The 20,769-nt window shown below is 47.2% G+C and overlaps 1 long non-coding RNA gene across 1 annotated transcript; it reads left to right on the forward strand.

Annotated features, from left to right (window-relative positions):
- Window positions 1-8,462: 8,462 nt before the first annotated feature.
- LOC144174034 (uncharacterized) lies at window positions 8,463-13,350 on the forward strand. The gene is made up of 4 exons (XR_013323423.1): window positions 8,463-8,675; window positions 9,960-10,445; window positions 11,100-11,300; window positions 12,923-13,350. It is a non-coding gene; the product is annotated as an uncharacterized LOC144174034 (long non-coding RNA).
- Window positions 13,351-20,769: the final 7,419 nt, after the last annotated feature.

A 20,769-nucleotide genomic window follows, 5' to 3' on the forward strand; every position in this document is an offset into this window, starting at 1 on the left:
CGCATGTAACGCGCGCGAAAAGCCAAACTATGGTTATAAGTATTATTTACAATCGAAACTACACTAGGCGTCGTGTTCTGTAGCGGTGAAAAAGCAGCACAGGTATTTTCCAAAATGATTAACCCCCCTTTGGTCCAAGATTGTCCAGGAATTGTGGGACGCCTTTTTCAAAATTGTATTGAAAGCAAGCATTGTGGGAAAAAAAAAAAAAACCAGCGAGTCATGGCACACACCCCACACACATGTGGGCAACAACGTGCATTATATATTACGCGTTTTCTCCTCTTTCTTTAAACTTAGGTCCACCTTAAGAGGTTAAGACGTGACCAAATTAGGCATTTGGTTATGCTGAGTGAGACATGTTTCTGGACAAGGTGATTCATGTCGGATTTGAAAAGGATATATATGAAAATGACACACAAAATGCCACATGACTGACGCAAACTCACAACTGCTTAATTTTACTGAAACATTCCCCCTAAATACTCTTGCGCATCCATAGAAACGTATTTAAATAATACGTAAAATTAGCAAATCGATACAGTTGAATAAATGCTTATTCCTCCTCCTGAGTATAACCAACGACTGTCCAAAAATGGTATTTATTTTCGAAAAGGTAGGGAAGGACACGATCACACAGACGCTTGCGGGTGTTTAATACGTGTCCGGTAATGTATGGGCGATAGCGCACGGGTCGTGTGCAGTGTAAATGTTTTTGTTTGTTTCTTCTTTCTATAAGGACACAGTGCAATTTTACAAGGGTGTGGAATTTGCACGCGTATGCACAGGTCTTGTCGCTTCTTACCCGTTTCGCGTACTAAACTTTTATCCTTTAAATAATCGCCACGCCACCTTCAAAAAGCACCCTTCGACGTTCTCGAAACGGCAGACGACTGCACTCAACAATAAGAAAAGTGCAATGTGTGGAAGCAATGTTTATAACACGTTTCACACTCAAGCGGTGACCACAGCGAAGATGTTTCGTGGAATTAAACCAGCGCATTAACCCGCAACGGCCGCTGATTATTGCGTTTCTAGAGGAAACGAGCACGCAAAGGTTACTATGCCATTGCTTACTGCCCAACGAGCACACATATTGGTTGCTTTGTCGTGTGCAGCACGCGTCTTGCGCCGCACGCAACGTGAAAAAGCAGACGACGCGAGAGCGCCATACACACTAGGAGTGGTTCGTCCCACCGCCGCCAGGGGCCGACTGTGTTCGCGCTCGGGGCGAATTGCGTGACGTCAAGTCAGGGGCACGGCGTCAAGGGCGAGATGAACCTCGCAAAGAAAGGAGGCCTGTAGTCGTCCCTTACGTGCACAATTTCTCCAACCACCTTAAAAAGGTGGCGGGGAAATGTGGTGCCGACGTTGTGTTCTCCGCCCCAGAAAAACTAGCACGAATGTGCTCTGCTGTGAATGGCGAGAAGAAGGGTAACCGAAGAAGAGGCATGCCACGCTGTTTGTTGGTTGCAAACAAGATGTTGTTTACGAAGTGCGTCTATCTGGTGGAAAATGCTATATTGGGCAGACTGGTATGTGCATAAATGACAGGCTCTGGGAGCACCGTACAGCTGTTCAAGCGCTCGCTGCGGGGGGCCATTTAGCTGACCATTGCCGCCGCTGCCGGTGCGTTCCACACTGTGTTCCAATTTACGAGAAGACAGTAACATTGTGCTGTTTTAAGGACCAAGCCAGCCGTGAATTGTTTGAAGCGTGGTGCATCATGAAAGCCGGTGAAAAGTGTGTAAGCACGGCTTCTATTAGTTCATCAAAAAAAGTAATAGATTATCTGGATGCGAACTTGCCACGTGCGTAACAAAATGCACCACTTGACCTTGTCTTTTTTCTTTGTGCTTTGAGCATGTTCACGCATGCGCCCTTCCTGTATATCTTTTGATGTGTGTAGTAAAAATTTCAGTTGATGTCTAGCGCTAGTCCTGTGTGGTCTCTACTTTTGTCCCGTCTTTACCGCGCTACTTGACCATGTTTCCCCAGAAACGCCTGCAGGCGCTACTCACCTAGGAAAAGCTGCTGAATATGCATGCGCCATTGATCAAAGCATTTGAAAGCCGTCCTGCTTCGTGTTGATTGTGCTAATTTTCCTGTTTCCACTGGCTGCTTTATCTGTATGTCACTAGCTAGGTACAGTACTACAGTCTCTAGTGCACCCACATGCATGTATTTTTGTGGCTGTGTTTCTAGGCGAGGCAAAACATTCCCACGAAATCGACATTGCAAGAAAGCCTGGGATGAGGCATCATATTTTATGTTTACTGGCTGATGTTTGTGTCTTTTAAAATGCTCATAACCAGGAAAAGTTCTTGCACACACTCATTTTAAACTTGCATAACCCTGCATCAGTGTTTGCTTCAGAAGAACATTTCGACTAGTTCCACCAGTCTTGTCTTGCCATTCGCAATCAGTGATGCCACAAGTTGTCTGCAGAACAATGTACAGGGCAGCCGTGCCTGTTTTCAGGACGCTTTGCGAATTTTCATGCACTAATAAAGTACTGCTGCTGCAAGTCGCATATTATTTGTAGTCACAACACTGCAATTACCGATGCTGGCCAACTTGCTTTTGCACTTTAGTGTCTCTTTAGGCGTCTATAGTGTACCGTAAAATCATTAGGTCCCTCCTGGGCAGATGTACTGAACTATGCTCCTGTGCTATGTTGCTTGTGCATCCCAGTAGATTTACTTCCTCTTTCTCTTTTTAAGCATAGCAGCAATTTTTGAGGTGCAAAAAGTGTCGAAACATGAAAAAGTTCAGTAGTTTTTTGTGCTTAAAATGAGAGCTACTGTATTTACTCTCATAATGAACCCTCCCCCCACTTTTCTTGTTGAGAATTTACTTTTTTGTCACTGAATAAAAAATGCAGCGGGAATATGTCTTATTTTAAGCATGGTTGCTGATGCTGTAGGCGATCACAGTAACGTGATATCGTGCTACAGTACGCGCAGAAATGCTAAAAATGCATTCCAAGAAAAAGAAATCTCATCCGTAGCCGGAGACGTGAGCGCGAATGCCGCGGCTTACAATTTAAAAATTGCGCGTTTGCGGTGCGCCACCTGTTGAATGCAAAACAAACCTTGCGCCATAAAAACGTTGCGGTGTGCGAAGTTCGAACAAAGCACCAAACGTACTCCGCACTCCTTCCCTGCTATTTGATGTTTAGGCTGGTTCTGCCGGCGTGCGAACAAAGCAGTAAACGTACTCCGCACTCCTCTGCTCTTGTTTAGGGCTCGTTCACGTAAAGGCACATTCCCACTGGCGATGCGCCTCGTCGCGCGACTAAAAGCGACGTCGCAAAGCGACGAGCCGGCCGTCGCTTTTCGGAGTTTTGCGACGGCGGAGCCGATCGGTCTCGGTCCGAATTCCCTCGTCGCGCGACGGCCCCGCAAAACCGGTAAGCCAATCATGGCCGCGGAGTAGGCTGACGTAGCCGGAAACGAAACGTTTCTTTACATCCGGTATGCAAACGCTGCGGGGGGGCGAGGACGAGCCGCCGCCGCCACCGCCGCTGCTCTCGGCTGGCTCGGCCAGGCCAAGGTAAATATAAATGGTAGCGAAGGTTCGGGCAAAAAGCGGTTCAGAACCTATTGCCAGCGACATCAGCATGGGGGCTTATGGGAGTGGCGATTGAAGCGCGACTAGGTGAGGAGGGAACAAACACTAGTAACAAAAAACCAAGTTTTGTTCAACAATAAAACAACAATTATATTTTACGAACTATATTTATTTCTGAATCACATTTATTTAGGCACACTGTATAAATAATTTATAAAAATGCCGTTCATTCTCAAAAACCTTTTTTGTAGCGCCCTCTGAAGAATGGCACATGTCATTGCTTTGTGATGCAGTCCTTGTAGTGATCGGAAAGGCGCTCCTAAAGCAGTATTTCTTTCTCTATGCCTAAAGTTCGTCTGCTAGGAAACGCCCCTCGCGTGTTTTGGTGGTGCGCATTTGCATTCGTTTTTCCTTGTTAATTTGGTGTGGACTTAATTTTTGCTGTGCGTGGAGTTACGAGGTGCGTTGTATCGTCGGTGAACACGTGTACTACCGTGCCCGGCAGGCAAGGTGAACTACGGGACGATGCTGCCAACGGTTGGAGCGGAGCGCTTTCGTCGGTCCCTACAGAAACGATGTGCTGTACAAGTTGCAACAGCAGCTCCCGTACACCTGGAGTTTTACTGCACCATTTTCCTCTCATTTCCACAGGTAACGCGAAACTATTGTACTGTTAATATGTGCACGGGGGTTGTGTAAGGGGACGTGGTGGTGCTTCGAAAAAAATGGGTCTAAAGCTTTGTTATGTCACAGTTATCTCTTGATTTCACCTCAGGCTGGCTCGGAGCAAGTTGTGTCAATTACTCTAGGACTTCTCGGCGTAGTACCACTCGAATTTAAACGAGTCGCTTTAATTGTCTATCTCAGCGTCTTCTCTATTGCATTACAACGCTTGTAGTGCTCGTTGCTTCCCGCACTTGTATGCGCAAGCATTATTTCCATCGCAGTACTGTGTTGTGCTGCTCCGTGCTGCGCTGCTGCCAGATCTTTCCTGCTATGTGCTTTTACATACTGCCGTCGCTTTCTTTTGCATTGATCCATTTTTCCTCTTTTTACTTATCTGTTGCGGCACTTGCCTAATAATGCAACCAGGAAATTGCAGACGTGAATGCTGAGTGAACTTCTGTAGAAATCCTTGTCTACTTGATAAGACGCCGGGACAGCTGCAGTGTGCTCGCTGCACTTTCGTGAATCGGCATTCCTGCGGCCCGGTTTTCTACGTCAAGATGCAGTGCCTAGTTCTTTTCTCTTGTTTCGAAGTAGTTCTGCTGTTGACGCTTTCATTGCTCATAATGCTATGTGTTACGGGTAAAGTCCAGTTTTCGGCGCGTAAGGAAAATCATAATGCATGTAGTGCCTACAAACATTTTGTACTTATTGTATACGTGCTGATTTTGTGCAGTGTGGTAAATTTGTTTTATGTTTATCCTGGAATAAAATGCAAATGTCTTGATTATATAGCATGACTATGCGTTATTTCTTCTCTTAGAAGTACACAAACTGAGCAAGCATTATATAACCTTGATCTATACGCCTCGAGATTCGCGATCGCTGCGCCGCCTGCCGCCGCTTCTCCGCGGCGTTTGCGGGATTGGCGCTGCGTGGCTGATAGGTGGTCATGCAGTGTTTTGGTTTTCTTTCGCTTCTCTTTGCCTTTCCGCGCTCTAAACAGCTTATGGTGACGTCTGTAAGCTAACTGCACGTTTAGGGCACTTAAAAAAAAAAAAAAACAGCTGCGTCTTGGTAGAGCGCTCTAACGCCAACAAGAGCTACCCGGGGAGGCGGTTCTGCGCGCTTCTTGGCCGCTCTTGCGGGCGTCTGCGATGGCAGCAGCATATCACCGCTGTCACCTTCGAACACGTCAGCACAAGTGAAGTCTATTTATTGTCGCCTCGTTTAGACCTGATATTGGCACTGTAAGAGGTTGGTTCGTTTTGCAGCGCAGACAACAAATGCGGCTTTGCTTCGAATATGTACGTCGTAGAAAAATATGTTTCGGGGACGTGATAACCCAATAGCTGACAAAAACTTGTGCCTTTTATGGGAATATAAGCCACGCGAAAATGTTAAGTACAGAAAAAAAATGTTAAGTCAGATATGTGCCCACTCATGCCTTATAGTAAGAACCAAGGTATATGTCAATGAAACCACGGGAAAATGAATGGTCTGCAAGTAAGGAATAAATAGAATAGTCGTACGGGAATGAAAAAAAAAATGAGTGCAGCTTCTGAAATGCTAAAGACGTTTGTTTGAGCAAGGTAGTATTCACCAGACCAACTAGATGCGAAATGCACTGATATTTCGCTAGACATGCGAGGGGGGGGGGGTGAGGAGGAGGACGCTCAACTATCGTTGTTTACAAATGCGGAGTGAAATCAACGAATGAACGTTTTAGTAATCACACACAAAAGCTGCGTGTTCACTTTTCGTTTGTTTTTCGCCTTGAAAAACGGCTGATCACTCGGCGGACTCATTTTTTGAAGAATACAGGGTAGGCAGTTCACAAGCTTCACAAGCGATACGAGGTGTCGTTGGAAGAGTTGATTGATTGATTGATTGCAGGGTTTAACGCGCCGACGCAACGGAGACGATGAGGCACGCCGTAGTGGAGGGCTCCGGATTAATTTTGGCCACCTAGAGCCTTAACGCGCGCCGAAACCTCGTACACACGGGCTCGTTGGAAGAGTGTCGTCGTATCTGATAAGGGTCTCTGATTTCGGTGTATGCTAGATTCTGCAGTCTCCCTGTGTCATGACTCATATGACGGTGTTTCGAAGAAGAGTTTGGTCACGTACGCGGATTACTGTATAAGCCCATCTTCGCGCTTCTCGTGGAGGATAAATGTAACAGATGAATCTTTGCGAGCGCTCACCTCGGGACAAGACGACCCAGCATTAAATTTGTCGTCGTGTGCTGACTCCGGAGTGTAATTTTGAATTATCCATCGTACTTCTTTGGTACAATGTTTGTGAAATTTTTGCCGCATTGGCTTGTTCATGGTACTGATCAATATCTGATATGTGATATTGGCAGGCGTAACTTGCGTGCTGTCAGGTATGAGTGCTCCGCTAGATTTTGTAAGTGTACAAAGTCGATTTACATCATAGTGTGTATGGCCGCAACATGACCATCGGAGGAAACACTGCTTACGGAGATACAGTCACTAAATTTCAGGGCAGCGGAATTGCAATCAGCTGCATGCAAATGCTGTCTTCGGGACGCCGGCCTGTGACACACGCCCGGCGCTCATATAGATCTCACTAAGATCGCGTCATAAACGTTTATACTCTCGTGAACATACCACGCTTGCAAACAGAGTGCCTGCTCCACGTTATTCGGTATTTCGAACGCGGACAAACGGTAAATCGCTGTCTTGAACGAGCCCCAAAAGCAACGGCGACAGGGGGGAGCGGGCCGGCGACTCCCGCGCCTGCTTTCGAAACGGGCCGCTAGGGGGATTTCAGTGGCGCCCCTACAGGCCGCGCTCGAGGCGTATACTTAAGGCACGCACGCAACCTGCATATGTGCTACGCAATTAAACCCAGCAGTGGCGTTGGTAGAAATTGGTATCGGGGTAAGGAGTGGGCACGTTTCTTATATAAAAGGGGGGCCGGGGAGAGTGGTCAAGTGTCATTTTGGGCTCTGTATCCCAAGGCAGAAAAAAAATTTCGGTCGGGGGGGGGGGGGGGGGGGGTGTACGTTTGCCACCCGCTGCAATCAAAATAAACAACTGATTGCTTTTATACAGCAGTGGAAGGCATGAATACAGAATAAAGGTTCAGAGAAGATGCAAGATGCTTTTATAAACACCGAGGTGAATCATACGACAGTATGCTAAAGTGCGTTTCTCTAGTCACGAGTATAAGCTGGCGTTGACTTGAAGCACACACGCCAAGGGCTCGCCAACTTGCGTCAGATGGCAATGACATGAGCCCTCAGCGATCAGAGTCCAGCTAAGGCTATTTTGAAGTCAAATTTTCCCGCTAATGCCACCATTAAAATGACGTCACTTTTGGACCGGATCTTGCGTCACATCCTGTTTATTTTTTGTTCCGCCGGAAGTGTTCCCTCCTCACACAGATGGCGCTAAGCCCCATGAGCAGCTTAAGAGCCGCCATTTTCTGAACGTATGGGCTTCTATGGAAGCTTCGCTACCAGTTATATTTACCTTGGCCAGGCGGCCAGGCGCTTGGCCCGCTATCGCTGTACCCGCCGGGTCGGGCCGGCAAGCAACTTCCCGTGTGCATCGGTTCTTTGGTCAGTGGCTTCAGCGTGCGCGTGTACTAATCAACGAATAGCGTGGAACTCATCAGTGTGGAGAAGCGTGTATGGATTGTAAATGGAGCTATGTGGACAGCTAGACGGTAGGTTGACTTGCAGCCTCTTCGTCTATCGGCGACTGGTAAACACGCGTAGAGTTCGGAGGCGTCAGAACGTTGCGCATGTGAAAAGAAGCGACATTTGTGGGCCGTGATGCGGGTGTTGTGGCGTGAAAGCAAGCGTGTGCATTTCTTCGTGCAATAATATGTTGAAAAGAGCCTTCGTGAGTTTGTTATTTTCTGCTCCTCCCGCAACCCGCAAATGCTTTCGGCATTGCTCCAGGTTAGTAGCATGTGTTTTAGTTTGATTTCTACCTGCTTTTGTCGCGTATTCTTTGACTTCGAATGGCTGACGCACCAACGAGGTCGTATGTACAAGTCGGGAAGCAGCTGCGCTGAACGCAGTCGCATCATCGCTCATCGCAAGTGCGAACACCACCTCAACGCCTCATCGCGCGACGCGCGCCGTCGCGCGACGAGACAAATCGCCAGTGGGAATGTGCCTTAAGGTCCCTGGGACCTTACGTTCACGGCACCAGCAGCATCAGTGGCGTAGAGTTCGCTGCAATTTTACGGTTTTTTTCTAGTTCGACGGCGAAGTAGCAGTTAATTTCTTCAGCCGTTGTGACATGCGCGGGCGCGACCAACCTTTCGAGTTAGACTGCAAAGCCAGCGTCGATAACGTGGACGTGCTTCGTGCGGGGATGCGTACGCATGGCTGACTACTACGGCGAGGCAACCGTGCGTCGTGGATCGTCGACTGGGAGCCCCCAACCCAACGAGGTACCATAGATGCTCTTCGGCAGTGTCTTTATTTATTGTGGCAAGGTCCTCGGAGGCGTTGCCAAATCACCTCCCTACCCGACCTGGTAAAATCAAGACAGACTGATCAGTTGCAGTTGCGAAGCTACACCAGCGAGTTTTTTTTTTTTTTTTTTTGCTACGCATTTATTACAGTAGCGGTGGCTTAAAAATCTGGTTACTACTGATCACACTTGCTTCCGTCACGCTGAACAACGCCACGGGTCAATCATCGATGCCGCCGTCTTTCACGCTCAATTTCAAAGGGAAGGGAAGAACAGCTGAACTTCGTCGTTGTATGTTCTCTTGGCCGAGGTGAAAGAACATATAGTTTAAATTACATTACATTGAGTTGGGCTGGGATTTTTTGACCACGATTTGAAGCACCCGTGCAAAAACAATCCGCATTTCACTTCATGTTCAAATTAATTTATTTTTCCTTACGTAAGATTAAACAATATCAGAATAATGTGTGATGTAATTCTAATTCACAAACAAATAACGCTTCATAGTATGGTCCGAGCAAAAAGAGTCAAGCATGTGTGTCATGCTTTTAACATTTTCACAGATGAATGATTTTTAGCCAATTATCTCCTGCCCCCTTCGGTCTATAAAGGGGCACCCCTTGCTGAGGAGGAAAAAAAGACCAACTGAAAATGCTTTAAAAGAGGCTTTAAACGTGTCGTGTTATTACGTGTTCAGTGGATTTAAACGTAACCGAAATGTGGGAAGCATATAACTGTCCTATTTTGGAGAGAATTGTGTTATATGCAAGAGCATAACATGCAACTGTTCCGCTTCGATTTCGTGAGCGATTGAGCAAGTTTTTTTTTTTTGCTTGGTACCAACACAAATTTTCCTAAAACGCCATTTTTCATACATGGGAAAATTAAGTGAAAGGCGAGTGCTAAACCTGTACAATTTCTTATTCCGCGAAGTAGATCAGAACATGACTTGGAGGCACATCTTTAATACAGTATGCGCATCACCTTGGAACTTCAGCATTTCTTAGTTGTCTGATTGTGAAACTTGTCAGATGAAGTGGGTAATTGAAGTAAAAAAAACATTTGCAGGTTACAGATTGCATATCTGGTTCTCAATAATATTCTCACAACTAAAATAATTCATAATATTACCGTTTAACACGTTTGTGTTTCATAAAATTGTAATTTAAGTAAAAAAATATATTGCAGGTTAGTCATTGTATATCAAGCTTTAAATAATATTTTGAGAATTGAGATAATTTGTGATATTCTCTTTTTACAGGTTTGTGTTCCACAAGGAGTGAAGGTGTCAGCACAGAAGCTTGAACGAAACTGCCGGAAAGCATTCTACTACTGCTAAGCATTTGTAGATGTCAAAATTAGGAAGTCACAAAAGCAACTCAGCAGAACGACCCATTCCTCAACTGGCCAGTCTCGCCGACTGCTGTCATCAAGCTGCATGAGGTGCTCAACCACGGGCTCGACTGCGCCGATGGGCTTCGCCTTCTAAAACCCACATCGGACAAAAGTGCCGCATTCTTCCGCTACTTTCAAGATGATACGACCCCAGCAGCTGCACTAGCTCCTCATAAAACGAAGCTGGCAAGGCAGGAGGACGGTGAGGGCCTGCTCGCTAGCAGCGCTGTAAATCCCCCAGTCAGCACCGTCTACCACTGGTTCTGCGGGTGGCGGAGAGGGCAGTATGGCGACGAAGGAGTGAGCCCCCTCACTAAGCTGGACAGAAGAGCACCAAATCACGTTGAACATTGTAAGTAGCTATGTACCCCAGCACACTCCATATATTGCTACTTTTATGTGACCTGTGCCAACGTTTATGCAAACATGGTATCTCTCTCAGTTTAATTTTCAGCTTCAAGCAAGCTATCATGCAGTGTAGACGGAAAGGTATCGCAGAAACTCTGTTCTGCAGTGTTGAATTCTCTAATTCGGGAGAAAGGCAGCGATGAGCACATGCACAGCCACGGTGCACTTAACTAGACTTGTCTGATGCACCTGTCCTAATGAAGATGGCACAGCCTGACTGAAAGCCTGTGCTTGTAAAACTACTTTTAAATTATGGCCCAGACGTTCATATGTCTCAGTACATACCTTCGCTCTACTATTTTTGTTCCACTTAGAAGGAATAAATGGGCGTGTGGTATTCGCCACAACAGTGCAGCTCATAATACATCTTTATACGTGGCACAGCTAACAGCAGCCTGGCGTGGGAGCAATGCACAATTTGAATCAAATTCAATGTGAAGTGAATTTTCACTATTCACATTTGAAAATAATTCATTTGCAGTAATCTTTTGCCATTTACATTCGAATATATGTAATTCGCGGTTGGTTTCTACTATTCGTATTTGAGAATATTCGATCTGATTCACAGTCAGTTTTCACTATTCCTAACTGTTTACAGCATGTCTGGAGGGGGCATTCAGGAAGCTTGACTGGGAAAGCAAACACAGGACAACTCCCAAGAAGCCAGCACCAGCACACCCACAGGGCAAGGCCAACCGGTGGCAGCAGAGCCTGAACAGCAGCAGCTGCCTATGGATACCGAGCCACAGCTGGAGGCCCAGGGCTCAACTGGAAGCAGTCACCAACGTGAGGTGTTGAGGTGTGGCTTGTGCTCGTGCATTTATTTTAGCAAAGCCTAATAATTGTGACCCTTACTCCAGTTACTGGACACCTAGGTAGCAACTAGACACCTGAACAAGATCTGTTTCTCAGCAACACACTCCACTTTTGGAAAGAGCTACCTATTTTATAACCACGTGCATGCATTTTTTCAGGGGTCTCTTGTAGTAAAATTTATTTTTACGAAGGTACAATTGCAGGAGCTAAGTAGAAGAAGGCTACAGGATGCCAAAAAAGACACTCCAAAAATTAAGGCAATCCAACATGACTGCGTAGCATCATAGCAGAAGCAAGACGAACAAGTTTTTCCAATGCATGTAAAGGGGAGCAAGAATGAAGTAGTATTCATATGTCACAGCTAGTGTGAAATTTTGTATGCTGGCTGTCGTATGTCTTCCGAGGCCCTTTCTGACATAGGGAGGGTGCTAAGAGGAGGAGGAATAAACTTTCATTAAACAGCACTGTGCTGGTGTTAGGGGCCCCCACCAGGTGGGACAGTCTTCAGCCCAGCTTAAAAGAAGTGTTAAACAGACTCTGCCAGGATCCAATCTCATACCATTAGATACATAGTCAGTTGCACAGTGCAAGTTTTTGAGATGTAAAATTTTACATTCTGGTCTTAATGTTTTTTCTGTGTGTTTCGCTGAATAGTCCTTGTATGCCACTAAGGCCCTGTGAATAAAAAGGTGCCTTGCGAAAGCGCTAGGTCAGGGGCTCTCAAGTAAGGCTTTGAGGAACCCTGGGATTTTGAAGAGGCGTTGCTTGGGTTCTGTGAGACTAAAGTGACTATGGTGTTGTGCTGCTGAGCCCAAGGACATGGGTTCGATACCGGCTGCGGTAGCAATTTTCCTGATAGAAGTGAAAAGCGAAAGCGTCTGTGTGTCGAGATTTCGGCGCACGTTAACTCTTCCTAGCTGTTCCTAGGTGACCAAAATTAAACCCCAGCTGTCTCCACTACAGCGCGCCTCATAAGCAAGGTGTAGTTTCGGTACTTTAAACCTCGCAGTCAATCAATCAATCAGTCATTATTATGTAACTGAACATGGCACTAAACAAAGCTTTTTCTTGTGTTTTATTTTAGTTCAATGAATGCATTAATGTTTGTGAAACTAATCTGTAAATACCTGCGCAGTATTCTCTGGTCCAAACTGGTTATCTAAGCTTGGCAGGGGAAGGTGAGTTCTGTGAACATTTTTCTGCCCTAATGGGTTTCCCGGTAGGCCCATAGTTGAATACCTACGGAACACCCTTATTACTTCAGCAGTGCAAAGAAGACAATAGTAAAGATAGGAGATGCAACAAATTTTGAACCCGCCACGGTGGCTCAGTGGCTAAGGCGTTGCGCTGCTGAGCACGAGGTCGCGGGTTCGATTCCCGGCCGCGGTGGCCGCTTTTCTGATGGAGGCGAAAAGCAAAAACGCCCGTGTGTACGAGATTTCGGCGCACGTTAAAGATCCCCAGGTGGTCAAAATTAATCCGGAGCCCTCCACTACGGCACGCCTCATCGCCTGCGTTGCGTCGGCGCGTTAAACCCTACAATCAATCACTCAATCAACAAATTTTGAGTAAATCTGTGGTATATCCTGAACAAATTTTTCGTAGGACACTGCGGAGCTGCAGAAGATCTACGAGGAGTGGTGGCGCCAGCCTTCCCTAGCTGCTGGCAACCCATATTATGCCACTGCCCTTCAGCAGCTGCTGCGGCAGATGCACAAGATCAGAAAGGAGCCCCAGGAAGGAGCCTGCCCATGAAGGCAGGCTTCACCAGCGCCCGGAGGTGCGGCTGTACCGTCAAGGTCCAGCCCACAAGCATTGCCAGGCGTCGCCCTGGGGTCAACCGGGGACCAGGTAGAGTGCCTGCTGGCCAAGAGCTCGGCTAGCAAGAAGGTCAAGCGGTCCTCACGCCCTGAACCTCAGCGTCAGAGATGGGGTGCCGCACGCCAAAGCTCTCGGACTACAGAAGGGACAGAAGGCACCTAATAGGGTGCCCCTTGTGTGGGCCTCTTCATTTAGGGTTATATTTTCTCCGGAGGTGTGTGAATGGCACTACAAGTGGTAAATGAATAGTGAAAACTCACGGGAAATCAACTCCAATATTTTTAAATGCACATGTCTCGGCATTAAAGGCCAACTGCACTCAAATTTTTCTTTGTCCAAATAAGCAGTCTAAGCTCTTAAAATCACCTTGGCGAAATCCTGAGCTTCGCAAGCACACTGCACACTAGGTACCATCGTTCAAAGTAGCTCCATGCAGACGACGTTTGCACCTGGTGGAGAGTTGCCGAAACAAGTTCCGAGCTGCCTGTGACGGAGGTTGGGGAACCTGTCCCGTGAAGCTCGCATTTCTCCGGCGACTTGCAGGGCACTCCGCCAGGTGCAGGGATGTGCTCGCCCGGGGTTTCTCTGCTACACCAGCGCGCTGTACCGCCGTCGCCATCACATGTTTAAACTAACCGCATAGGCAGGCGTATCCGCCATTTTTTTTTTTTTTCAATGTAAAAAAAAAAAAGAAAGAAAGATGAGAAGCCTACAAACTATTCACGCGCTTGCGAATGTCTTGGTGTTAGCAAACCTCTTTTTACTTAAAAATAAAATGTTTACTCAAAGATAAAAATAGCGCAAAATGAGCACATGCCTTACATTTGTCATTCCTATTGCATTTACCACAGAAAAAAAAAAGATATTTTATAACTTTTTGGCCGCTTGCATCCCGCGTCCAATATGGGCCATATTTGGGCTGGCCCAACGCCACCTCTATCCTTTAGACCTTTTCAAAAGTTTGACGACCTAAATAGAGTTGTTGTACACGCGGCTATAAACGCTTGTGTGACTTTTGCCTCACTCGCTAAGTGAGCCAAAATCAGCCTTTCTCCAAGTAACAAATACATCAGCACAAATATCGGCCGTCGTCGTCGTCAAGTGCGAAAACTAACGAAACTTCTCCTCTCCTAAATAATAGACTAGATTTTTAAAAGTTCAATTCCCAAGTGAAGTATTTACTTTGAGTGTTAGATTTAGTTTATTTGAAAGTAAAATGTTTTCAGCAGCACCTGTCTCTGGTTAAAGTAGAAAACAGTGACAGATAGGAAATGTTTTCGTGCTTTAGTGCATCATTTAGCTGTGGAAGCTGGCTTATCGTTTTAGATCCGTTTTATAATTCGTTTCCCGATGGGCAGCAGGGCAAAAAATACTGGGTTGATATTCACGAAGCTGTTTGCACATAATGTATGGTAAAAATAGTGATCGATCGCAGCCCGCGTGCGGTTTGTTCCCTTCAAAGAGAGAGATGTGATAGCTGAAGCGTCGGCTATAACAAAAGCTCCCTTTCGAAATCGTACGGGCAAGTAGCGTTGTAAATCAGGGTCCGCTTTTTTAGTAAACTATGCTGTTGGGCTAGTTGGTTCATTGCTTAAGGAAAATCGAGCGCTACAAACGAGGACGGAAAAAACGAAGAACGACGAGACAGATGCGCTACTAACAACTGATTTATTCCAAGGAAAGACAGCGATATAAGTAGCTTGTCTACAAACGCACAAACATACACAAAGGATAATAGATCTGAAAAAGATACTATAAAAACAAAATAGCCACAGCTGAAGACAACAATCGCACCTTTTTATCACATGTTGTCTAGGATCTGGTACTCCTTCGAAAACAGGGATAGCGATGCTTCACTGATACAGCCTGCGCTGTTTTTTTTTTTTTTTGGATAAAATACGCTTCGCGCAGTTCTTGCGCCACGGTGTCACGACTCTTTCCGATAATGATTGTCTCTGTCAGTCTCGGAAGGCATCCTTTGCCACACTCGCGGTAGTGATGAGGCAAATGCGACCCGGTGCCATTCTTCATGGAAAGATCATGTTCCCTGAGGCGGTCATTTACGCATCGGCTGGTTTGTCTGATGTACACCTTACCGCAGAAGCAGTCATCGAAGTATCTCGGGAACACCTTGGGTATCGGCTAAAATAATTCCAATGCCTTCTTTTAAATTGCTTCCATTGTAATATTTGCAGTCGTGACTGAAATAGATGCTCCCATAGCGGTACCGAAAACTTGCCTGTAGAATTCGCTTTTGTGCGAGAAGCAAGTGTTAGACAGGCAAAACCGTAGCAAGGTGCAGAGCTCAGTGACATCGAACGGCGTGCGATACACTAATGTCATGTCCTTGTGGAGGAACTGCCTGGAAGTGGAGCCCTTGCTCGTGTCTTCAGAAAACGTGGTGCGCAGATCGCGCATGTGCAAGCAAGCAAGCTCAAGGGTGACTTGCTTAACATAAAGGATCCTCCCTCGGCAACGTTTCCCTGGTGTGGTCTACAAAATCCCATGCGCCGACTGCGAATCGGTATACATTGGTGAAAGCGGAAATTTTTGCCGGCGTCTTAAACAGCACAAAAATGACGTCACCAAGGGCCACACCGTGACGAATGCACTTGCAGAGCATGCCGAGAAGATGGGCCACAAGATAGAGTGGGACCACGCGCGCATCATAGCCACGGAGTGGAGTGGATAAACTTTATTAAGACGAGCTTCAGGTGCCCACCAGGTGGGGGGCCTCCTGTAGTCCGGGAAGCCCTGGTCCGCGCTGGCTGCCCTAGCCCTCTCCACCAGGATACGCTGGACTGAGAGGCCAGCTGGCTGGAGTGGAGCTGGCCAGCTGGTCCGCCCACTGCTCGTACGTTGGGTGAGGATTTGGGGTAAGAGATGGGGTTTTCTGACACTCCCATACCATGTGGTACAGGGTGCCTGGTTGGTGACAGAAATTACACGTTGAGTAGTAGAGGGTGGGGTACATGGCATGGAGGAAAGGCAGTCGCCTGTGCTCTGGATAAATGGGGATGTGGTGGCGGGAAGCGTCGTCGTTCGTGGCGGTAATGGGCGAGGATGTCCGCGTATGAATTCAGAGTAGCGGGCTTGGGAGAGCGAAGGGGCTGTGTGACTTCGCCTTCTTGAGAAACGGCCCGGTGTGTATGAACGCGGGCAGCGGCGTGTGCCGCCTCGTTCCCCTCGAAGGACTCATGTCCGGGGGTCCAGATGATGTGCATTTCCGGGAGCTGGTGCACACTTTGCAGAATTTTTAAGGCCGTGGGTGTTATTCGACCTAGCAGGAAGTTGCGGCAGGCGGATTATAGTGAAGTAGTCGTTTCCAGTGGTGGCGGCTAGAGCGATGGCAAGTCCTTCTGCTGCCTCAATAGATGTCGTGTGTACTGTAGCGGCCGTCAGTTCTGCACTGTTGGCTCCGGTGACACTCACGGCATGTTCCGGTTGTTGGTGGTATGGAGAGGCATCCGTGTAACGAGTACAGGGAGAGTTGGGGAAGCGTTTTCTAAGGGCTCGTATCCGGGCTTCTCGGCGTGCCTTGTTATAGATGGGGTGCATATTTCTGGGAATGGGTGCGATTGTGATGTACTGTCGGATGGTTAGAGGGATGCGTTGCCTCTGTTCGCATTTTGGGGGAGGCCTGTAGCCGAGCCGGGTAAGTGTAGCCCTGCCGGTTGGCGTGAGCTTAAGTCGCGTGAATTGGGAGATGCGATGAGCTTCTTCCAGTTCCTCCCATGTATTATGGATGCCGAGCTGTAGAAGTTTTCTTGTTGCTATTTTTGGAGGCAGTCCAAGGGCGGCCTCGTAGGCCTGGCGTATGGCGATGTTTAGCTTTTCTTTCTCTGCGGGTTTCAGGGCCAAATACGGTGGCGTAACCTGGCTAATAAGGAGGGCGTGAATGATGCGCAGGCTGTCAGCTTCTTGTAGCCCAAGTCGCTGATGGGAGATCCTGCGGATGAGGTGAATGAGCTGGTCAAGAGTCCGTTGCAAGGGAAGGATAGTCTGAGCGCCTGAGCCATCTTTTGGTATGGTGAGGCCTAATATGCGTAGGAGTGGGACATTGGGGACGCGTTGCTCATTAATGGTAAGTTCTAGATCTGGTATGGGATCTGGACGCTTCTTATATGTCCTTTTGCACAGGGTTAGAAGGGCAGATTTTTCGGGGGCACAATCGAGTCCTCGGGCTTTCAGGTATTGTTGGGTGACCTGAATGGCTGCTTGAAGTGCATCTTGATGGTCGCCCGGAGATCCAGTGGGGACCCAGAGCGTTAGGTCGTCCGCGTATATTGCGTGGCGAAGATTCGGGATGGCTTTTAGTAGGGGTGGCAAGTCTTTCATTATGAGGTTGAATAGTATTTGGGATACTACCAACCCCTACGGAGTGCCCTTTGGCAGGGTTTTAAATGCGTCGGATCGACGGTGCCCGATGCCCACTGTTGCTGTGTGCTGGGTTAGAAAGGAGACAAAGTATTGGAATGTGCGCTCGCCACAGTTTGTAGATGCGAGGCCTTGAAGGATGGCTTGGTGAGAAACGTTGTCGAATGCCCCCTTAATGTCAAGGGCCAAGATGGACCGCTTGCTGTGGCTATGAAAGTCGTCCAGCACTTCCTCCTTAAGCTGAAGTAGTATGTCTTGGGTTGACAGATGTGGGCGGAAGCCGTACATCGTGTCAGGGAAGTAGCCGTTGTCTTCAACGTGGGGCGAGAGCCGGTTGTAAACCAGGTGTTCAAACAATTTGCCGACACATGAGGTCAGAGAAATAGGCCTCAGATTCTTGGAGTTCAAGGGTTTGCCGGGCTTGGGGATGAAAGTGACGTCTGCGTGTTTCCACTGTGGGGGCAAGGAACCCGCCAGCCAGCACTCATTGATGTAGACTAGAAGATTTTCTAGGACGGCATGGTCGAGGTTTCGCAATAATTTGTTAGGGATTTTGTCTCGACCCGGAGTGGTGTTTCGGGTGAGGTTGTACGCTGCCGCCTCGATTTCAGCAATGGAGAACGGCTCATCCATTTTGGGATTCGGATCGCCTGTGTAGTCAGGTGCCTGGGTGGGTTGGACATGAGGTGGGGGCGCCAAGGCTTGCTTAATAAGTTCGTCCAACAAGTCTTCTTCTGTGCCCAGGTAATTGTGGATTAATCGGCGAAGCTGGTCTGCTGCGACCGCCTTATATTCACCGGGGCCCATAAGGGAACGGAGCAGGTACCATGTGCGGCGGGTTCCCAGCGTTCCTTGCAGCTTGTTGCAGAACTGCGTCCAGTTGTGCTGGCTCAGCTCACGGGCGTACACTTCAGCTTCTGCCGTAATTTCCGCAATGCGGATCTTCAGCTTGCGGTTCGTCTTGTTCTTTTTCCACCGCCTGATTAGCCCTCTACGGGCGTCCCAGAGGTGGAGGAGATAGGCATCGATGGCTGGGTTATCCTGCGTAAGGGAAAGTTCCTTGGCGTGTTTTCTTGCCTCTTGAATGAGCTTGGTAGTCCATTCCTCGAGACTGTTATCCGATCAGGGGGGGTGGTTTCTCGGAAGTTCTTCCAATTTGTTATACACGCAGTGCCAATTTTTTGGCTGCTCGCTCTTTGATGGGAGATTTGTGACTGAATTATGTAGTGGTCGCCGGGAAAGAATATCGCAACGAGGCTCAATCTTGAATCGCTAATAATTCAGACAACAAGCAACCCAATCAACAGATCATCTGGCACTCTAAACCATGTGTACTCCCGTACATTACGTCATGCGCTCAACGCTACTTAGGAGCCTGCTGCTAAGCCATCAATCCATTATGAACAAGGGATCCATACGGATCCTGAAACGTCAATTTTGTTGCAACATTTATACAAATGCCTTTACCTGACCAGATGGCATTCCGTCGAACTCTCGACAAAGACAGAGATTGGCTTATAGGTTTATAGATGACGCAGCTACACTCTCACACCTACCGACAGTGCTACTTGGGAATGCCACATCAAAGGGAACATTAAGGCGTCTCTCGCAGCAGAGCGCACATGCAGCAAGCTACTCTGTGAAGCACAGCTCAATGGGTAGGCCACGCATCACACATAAAACAGCAACTGTATGTCACAGCTTTGCTTGTTAATCATCTGTACAGACTGTGTAGGTGAATTTTTTTGCCAATGCACTTAGTGAGAGATGTTGCTGTGCTTTGTTTGTGTGGGTGCTGCTACAATTGCTGAAGTTGTTAATGTGAATGTACTGAGTGATAGGAGTATGCATATGACTGAAGTTGTGTTTTTATGGTTCGCATAATGCCACCTTTTTAAGGCTAGGACGCAGGCTCCTGCTTGTGATTCTTGCTTTTGATGTTTTGTACTTGCATATCTTTGTGGTGCAAACAAATAAACTTTGTTGCAAGTCAAGCACTTGTCGTGTCCTTCTTTCAGGCCTGTGGGCAGCAGAAATGCCACAAGGTGTAATATGCGCAGAATGTAGCTCACTCATTTCAAGCACGAAGAACTACACTGAACTTTTTCATCTTTCGACACATTTTGCACCTCAAAGGTTGCTGCTATGCTTAAAAAGAGAGAAAGAGGAAGTAAATATATTGGGATGCAAAAGCGACATAGCACAGGAGCATAGTTCAGCACATCTGCCCAGCACCTAATGCACATCAGCACCTAATGGATTTACGGTACAATACAGACGCCTAAAGAGACACTAAAGTGCAAAAGCAAGTTGGCCAGCATCAGTAATTACAGTGTTGTGAATACAAATAATATGCCACTTGCAGCAGCAGTACTTTATTAGTGCATGAAAATTCCCAAAGTGGCGTGAAAACAGGCACGGCTGCCCCATATATTGTTCTGCACGACAACTTGTGACATTACTAATTGCGGATGTCAAGACATGACTGGTGGAACTAGTCGAAGCGTTCTTCTGAAGCAAACACTGATGCAGGGATATGAATGTGTGCAAGAACTTTTCCTGGTCTTGTGCTTCTTAAAAGACAAAAACCTCATCTAGCAAACATAAAATATGATGCCTCATCCCACACTTTGTTGCAGTGTCGATTTCATCAGAATGTTTTGCCTTGCCTACAAGCACAGCCACAAAAATGCATGCATGTGGGTGCACTAGAGACTGTAGTACTGTACCTAGCTAGTGACTTAGCGCATACAGATAAAGCAGCTAGTGACAGCAGGGGATTATGAGCACAATCAGCAGGAAACAAGACGGCTGTGAAATGCTTTGATCAATGGCGCAGGCATGTTTGCGTAGCAGCTTTTCCTAGGTGGTGCCACTGCGGGCGTTCCTAGGGAAGCTTTGCCGATGTCATAATGCCCTGCCAGCAAAGAGATGGGGCTGGGTGGCCTATTTTGCTGTACGCCGCCACACCAAGGTAGCATTAGGTAGAATGTAACAGAATGACAGAACGTAACTTTGAAAAGTGAAGGGCAATCAGAAAAGTTTTTAAGAAGGCGGTAACAACTGAATAGTCGGGCTTGGCTTGCTCTGGGCGCTTTGTGACGTGCCCTGATATGTTTCCAAAAAGCGAAAGAGAAAAAGCCAGTTCGATGAATAAAAGAAAAGGCTTTGAAAAATTGTGGTTTTTCTGGCAGACCAACTTTTACAGCCAGTTCAGCACTGTTAGCTGGCCTGCAGCAACACATGCATGTACA

The sequence above is a fragment of the Haemaphysalis longicornis genome, unplaced genomic scaffold, assembly GCF_048455015.1.
Source record: "Haemaphysalis longicornis isolate Haplotype H1 unplaced genomic scaffold, Haemaphysalis longicornis Haplotype H1 scaffold_3, whole genome shotgun sequence".
Taxonomy (NCBI): Eukaryota; Metazoa; Arthropoda; class Arachnida; order Ixodida; family Ixodidae; genus Haemaphysalis; species Haemaphysalis longicornis.